General features: G+C 50.3%; 1 pseudogene; it reads right to left on the reverse strand.

Annotated features, from left to right (window-relative positions):
- Positions 1-5039: 5039 nt before the first annotated feature.
- LOC119271770 lies at positions 5040-5687 on the reverse strand (annotated as a pseudogene).
- Between the last annotated feature and the right edge of the window lie 663 nt (positions 5688-6350).

Raw genomic sequence — 6350 nt, forward strand, 5'->3', positions numbered from 1 at the left:
GGGGGGCGTTGCGTCCCGATCTGGTTCGGGGGGAAGCGAGAGGAGCGAGGGTGAGGGGAGAGTGGGGATCGATCCCGATCCAGGGGAATCGGGGGAGGGAGTGGAGCGAGTGGGGGGTTAGGGTTTCGGTTTAGTGGGGTTATGGGGGAGTGGGGGCCGGTCTGGGCTAGTGGGCTGGTCCAGTTGGGCCACGGCCCAGGGAGGGGGTCTTCCACTTTTTCCTGTTAGCTTTAGGTTTTAGTTTTTTTTCTCTTTTGTATTGTTTTCTGTTTTTGTGTTTTCTTTTATTTCTCATTTTAGTAAAATACTACAGTGGCACCAAAAGAGAGTTTGCAAACTAAGCCACAGCCACAAACCACTTAGCACCGAAACAAAATAGTTTTGAAATTGTTTAACATTTTGAAAGCATTTAAATAATTATTATTGTTACTTTTTTATTCATTTTAGAGTGTTTAAACATTTTATAAAGGTGTGCTTTCTCCACCATAATTACCTATGCAATATTTGGTTCACTCCGAACATTTTAGTTTTAATATTTGAAAACTTTTATTCTTTGGTTGATTTTGAATTTGAATTTGAATCAGTTTCGAACTAACACGTGATTAGGAACAGTAATCGAGGTGACGTGGCATCATTAGCAGAGGTTCACTGTAGCTTAATTACCCGGGCGTCACAGCATAAAAGGATATTTGAATAAGAGTTTTTCAATGAAAGACCTCGGTGAAGTTGCTTATATATTGGGCATCAAGATCTATAGAGATAGATCAAGACGCTTAATTGGACTTTCACAAAGCACATACCTTGATAAAGTTTTGAAGAAGTTCAAAATGGATCAAGCAAAGAAAGGGTTCTTGCCTGTGTTACAAGGTGTGAAGTTGAGTCAGACTCAATGCCCGACCATTGCAGAAGATAGAGAGAAAATGAAAGGTGTTCCCTATGCTTCAGCCATAGGCTCTATCATGTATGCAATGTTGTGTACCAGACCTGATGTGTGCCTTGCTATTATTTTAGCAGGGAGGTACCAAATTAATCCAGGAGTGGATCACTAGACAGCGGTCAAGAACATCCTGAAATACCTGAAAACGACTAAGGATATGTTTCTCATTTGTGGGGGTGACAAAGAGCTCGTTGTAAATGGTTACGTTGATGCAAGCTTGGACACTGATCTGGATGACTCTAAGTCACAAACCAGATACATGTTTATATTGAACAGTGGAGCTGTCAGTTGGTGCAGTTCTAAGCAAAGCGTCGTGGTGGGATCTACATGCGAAGCGGAGTACATAGCTGTTTCGGAAGCAGTAAATGAAGGAGTCTGGATGAAGGAGTTCATATCCGATCTAGGTGCCATACCTAGTGCATTGGGTCCAATGAAAATCTTTTGTGACAACACTGGTGCAATTGCCTTGGCAAAGGAATTCAGATTTCACAAAAAAAAACCAAGCACATCAAGAGGCGCTTCAATTCCATCCGCGATCAAGTCAAGGAGGGAGACATAGAGATTTCCAAGATACATATGGATCTGAATGTTGCATACCCGTTAACTAAGCCTCTCTCACTAGCAAAACATGATCAACACCAAGACTCCATGGGTGTTAGAATCATTACTGTGTAATCTAGATTATTGACTCTAGTGCAAGTGGGAGACTGCAAGAAATATGCCCTAGAGGCAATAATAAAGTTGTTATTTATATTTCCTTATATCATGATAAATGTTTATTATTCATGCTAGAATTGTATTAACCGGAAACATAGTACATGCGTGAATACATAGACAAACAAAGTGTCACTAGTATGCCTCTACTTGACTAGCTCGTTGAATCAAAGATGGTTAAGTTTCCTAGCCATAGACATGAGTTGTCATTTGATTAACGGGATCACATCATTAGAGAATGATGTGATTGACATGACCCATTCCGTTAGCTTAGCATTTGATCGTTTAGTATATTGCTATTGCTTTCTTCATGACTTATACATGTTCCTATGACTATGAGATTATGCAACTCCCGAATAGCGGAGGAACACTTTATGAGCTAACAAACGTCACAATGTAAGTGGGTGATTATAAAGGTGCTCTACAGGTCTCTCCGATGGTACTTGTTGAGTTGGCATAGATCGAGATTAGGATTTGTCACTCCAATTGTTGGAGAGGTATCTCTGGGCCCTCTCGGTAATACACATCACTATAAGCCTTGCAAGCAATGCAACTAATGAGTTAGTTGCGGGATGATGTATTACGGAACGAGTAAAGAGACTTGCCGGTAATGAGATTGAACTAGGTATTGAGATACCGACGATCGAACCTCGGGCAAGTAACATACCGATGACAAAGGGAACAACGTATGTTGTTATGCGGTTTGACCGATAAAGATCTTCATAGAATATGTAGGAACCAATAGGAGCATCCAGGTTCCACTATTGGTTATTGACCGGAGATGAGTCTCAGTCATGTCTACATAGTTCTCGAACTCGTAGGGTCCGCACGCTTACCGTTCGGTGATGATCGGTATTATGAGTTTATATGTTTTGATGTACCGAAGGTAGTTCGGAGTCCCGGATGTGATCACGGACATGACGAGGAGTCTCGAAATGGTCGATACATAAAGATTGATATATTCGACGGCTACATTCGGACACCAGAAGGGTTTCGGGTGATCTCGGAGAAAACCAGAGTGTCAGAGGGGTTACCGGAACCCCCCGAGGACTAATGGGCCCTAGTGGAGAGAAAGAGGGGCCGGCCAGGGCAGGCCGCACGCCCCCTCCCCTTGAGTCCGAATAGGAAAAGGAAGGGGGGCGGCGCCCCCCTTGCCTTTCCCCTCTCCCACTCCTTCCTTCCCCCTCCTAGTGGGACTAGGAAAGGGGAGTCCTACTCCCACTAGGAGGAGGACTCATCCTCTTGGTGCGCCATCCTAGGGCCGACCGGCCTCCCCCCTTGCTACTTTAAATACGGGGGCAGGGGCACCCCATGACACACAAGTTGATCATTGATCTTTTAGCCGTGTTCGGTGCCCCCCTCCACCATAATCCACCACGGTCATATTGTAGAGGTGCTTAGGCGAAGCCCTGCGTCGGTAGCTTCATCAACACCGTCATCACGTCGCCGTGCTGACGGAACTCTCCCTCGAAGCTCTACTGGATCGTGAGTTCACGGGACGTCACCGAGCTGAACGTGTGCAGATCGCGGAGGTGTCGTACGTTCGGTACTAGGATCGGTCGATCGTGAAGACGTACGACTACATCAACCGCGTTGTCATAACGCTTTCGCTTACGGTCTACGAGGGTACGTGGACAACACTCTCACCTCTCGTTGCTATGCATCAACATGATCTTGCATGTGCGTAGGATTTTTTTTGAAATTACTGCGTTCCCCAACAGTGGCAACTCCACATCAACATGGCAAAGTGCGGCCACCCTGATCGAGGAGATCGCAACGGAGGAAGACGAAGAGGCGCCAACGCCGTGGTGGATGTGAATGCTGCCAAACATTGGCAGCTCCGTGTCTTTTGTGTCGGGACACAATGACTACGAGGTTGGACTGCCCGGTTTGATCATCGACCTGACCTCCACCGACGACATCGATGGCCAGGCGACGATCTCTAACGGAGAGTACGACGTGGAGTCGTGGAACACGGACATGCACACGTCCGGTGAAGAGTAGACCAAGGTCGGTTTTACTTTTCTATGTGAAAAAGCTCAATATTAATGAAAAGTAGTGTCCGTTTTAATTTGATGCATCACGTTCGATAGCCATCCCCGTCATCGCCCGAGCACCACTCCGCCGGATGTAGCAAAAAAATCCATCAGTTCCAGCTTCTAGTTTCCTGGTTGCAGCAAACTCTGCATCGTAGTTCGCCATTGTGGCAGTGCCTCGTGCCGATTGCAGCAAAATAGTTGGCCCGTTCCAACATATGGTGGTGCTGTTGGTAGCAAACGAGATTGCCGGTTGTAGCTCCTCATGCTGCAGGTTCCAGCAGCGACATCGGCGGCTTGTAGCACCCACGATGGCTGCTTCCAGCATTTGCGAGGGCGGATTGTAGCAGCCGTGGTGGCTGGTTCCAACACCAGTGTTTGTCAATTCCAGCACCGTGGGCGTTCGAGCACCCGCGGTGGTCGTTTCTAGCAAAACCGCGAGCCCGGTTCCAGCACCTCCATGACCTGATGTAGCTTTTGCAGGAGCCGCCCCCAGCAAACCTCTCCATTAACGTCACTAGCAACTCGTCCATGGCGCAAAAAAAATCCCTTTCCTAAATGGCTCGAATTCGGCCATGGCCTGCGCTAAGCTGATAAATCTGGCCATGGAGCTTGCAGCAGCAAGGCACCTCCGCACAGTGATCTATTTTGGGCGGTCCTCGTCGTGGTTTGCTGCGAGGAGGGAGAAGCATGGCGCCGGCGCAAAACAGGGACAAAGTAGCGCTCCGGCTCTAAGCGTTTTCCTTTCCAAAACTAGTTAAATCAATGACGACCCTTCAGGGATTCATATGTAGGGGAGTTTTTTTTTTGTGGGGAAGCTGCTGAAAATGCTCTGAGCACCACAAATAAGCTGATGCAACAATTTGTACCTTGAACCAAACAAGATGGGGCCAATTTACCACTGAACTAGAAAATGATAAATTGATTAAACTGGTACTACCATACATCCATCATCTCTGGAGCTAATATCGCGACCAGTCGCGCGCCTATCTCGCCTGAACGGCCAAGCTCCGGGGTTCCAGCAGCCCGATATGTGCACGAGCATGTCCTCCCGCATCTTGGACCAGTCGCGCGGCAGAACGATATGCGCATGAGCACGTCTCCCGCTTCCTCGGGCGAGCTGGGAAACGTCGAGCCGCAGACCCGAATTGTTTCGCTTCGCTTGCCGGATGGAATTTGGGGCGGCTTCTACCGTCGGCTTACGTGCTGACGGCCGGATTGTTTCCCAGATCTAGATGGATAGAGATTGGAGGATTCCTGTTTATGCAAATTTTAGTAGCGACTATTGTTCAGGTGCAGATTGTTCAGTTCCCATTGCCCAAACAACATCAACAATTCTGAACATATGATTAAGCAGAGAGAAAGGTAAACAGAGCTGCGTACTTTTCATTCATATAATAACTTAGAGAACACATGATACATCCATTGCACATACTAAAAACTACAGCACGGCTAGATCATGGCACGATGAGGCCTCAAGGGACCAAGCAGGAGCGAGAGGGCGCCTACGCGCGCTCCCCGCGGATGCGGCGGGCGAGCTGGATGTCCTTGGGCATGATGGTGACGCGTTTGGCGTGGATGGCGCAGAGGTTGGTGTCCTCGAAGAGCCCCACGAGGTAGGCCTCGGCGGCCTCCTGCAGGGCGGAGACGGCGGAGCTCTGGAAGCGGAGGTCGGTCTTGAAGTCCTGCGCGATCTCCCGGACGAGGCGCTGGAAGGGCAGCTTGCGGATGAGCAGCTCCGTGCTCTTTTGGTACTTGCGGATCTCGCGGAGCGCGACGGTGCCGGGGCGGAAGCGGTGGGGCTTCTTCACGCTCCCGTCGCCGGCGCCGACTTGCGCGCCGCCTTGGTCGCCAGCTGCTTCCGCGGGGCCTTGCCGCCGGTCGACTTGCGCGCGGTCTTCTTCGTGCGGGCCATTTACGGATCCGGGGCGAGGGAAGGCTGGGGAGTTTGCTGCGTGCTGGCGAGAGAGTTGTTCGGCGCGGTGGTCTGAGGATCTTGGGACGGGTTCGCCGGGGTTAAGTAGGGGCGCGGAATTGGTCGGCGGGCGCGGCGCATAGCATAGCATGAAATTTTGGGGATTTTGGGAAGCCTCATCGCGCCACGGCACCGGAGGAACGCGGGCCTGGGTCAGCCGCTGGATTAGGGAGCGTTGGACGGTGGCGATGTGCGCTAGGAGGTTGGCCACGGATCGCGATCCGTGTGACTAACCATGTGTTGTTTGCTCTCTTGGCGTGCCAGTCGTCGGATCGCCATCCATGAGCCCGTGAGTATATCTGGCCATGGGCCGGGCCGGGCCTAAAAAAGCCCATGGCAGAAAACTGAGGCCCAGGCCCTCCCAGGCCTTACCATCGGGCCTACTTTTCAAGCCCAAGCCCGGCCCATCTCGTAAAAAGCCCTGAAAAACCCTTAGGGCTTAGGGCTGTGGGCCGGGCCTCTTCCTTAAAATGCCAATATGTCAAGCCCATGCCCGTCCAGGCCCTGTTGATGGGCTCAAAACTCAGGCCCAAGCCCGGCCCATGGACAAGCTCATCGGGCCTAGGTCCTGGATTTTAGGGTCGGGCCTGGGTGGGCCGACAGGGCCGGGCCTGAGATGGCCAGGACTACCCGTGAGCAGTGCTTGGCTAGCACTAGCAATGCGAGAGCTCACTAGGGGATGGTTAAG

The sequence above is a fragment of the Triticum dicoccoides genome, chromosome 3A (genome assembly GCF_002162155.2).
Source record: "Triticum dicoccoides isolate Atlit2015 ecotype Zavitan chromosome 3A, WEW_v2.0, whole genome shotgun sequence".
Classification (NCBI taxonomy): domain Eukaryota; kingdom Viridiplantae; phylum Streptophyta; class Magnoliopsida; order Poales; family Poaceae; genus Triticum; species Triticum dicoccoides.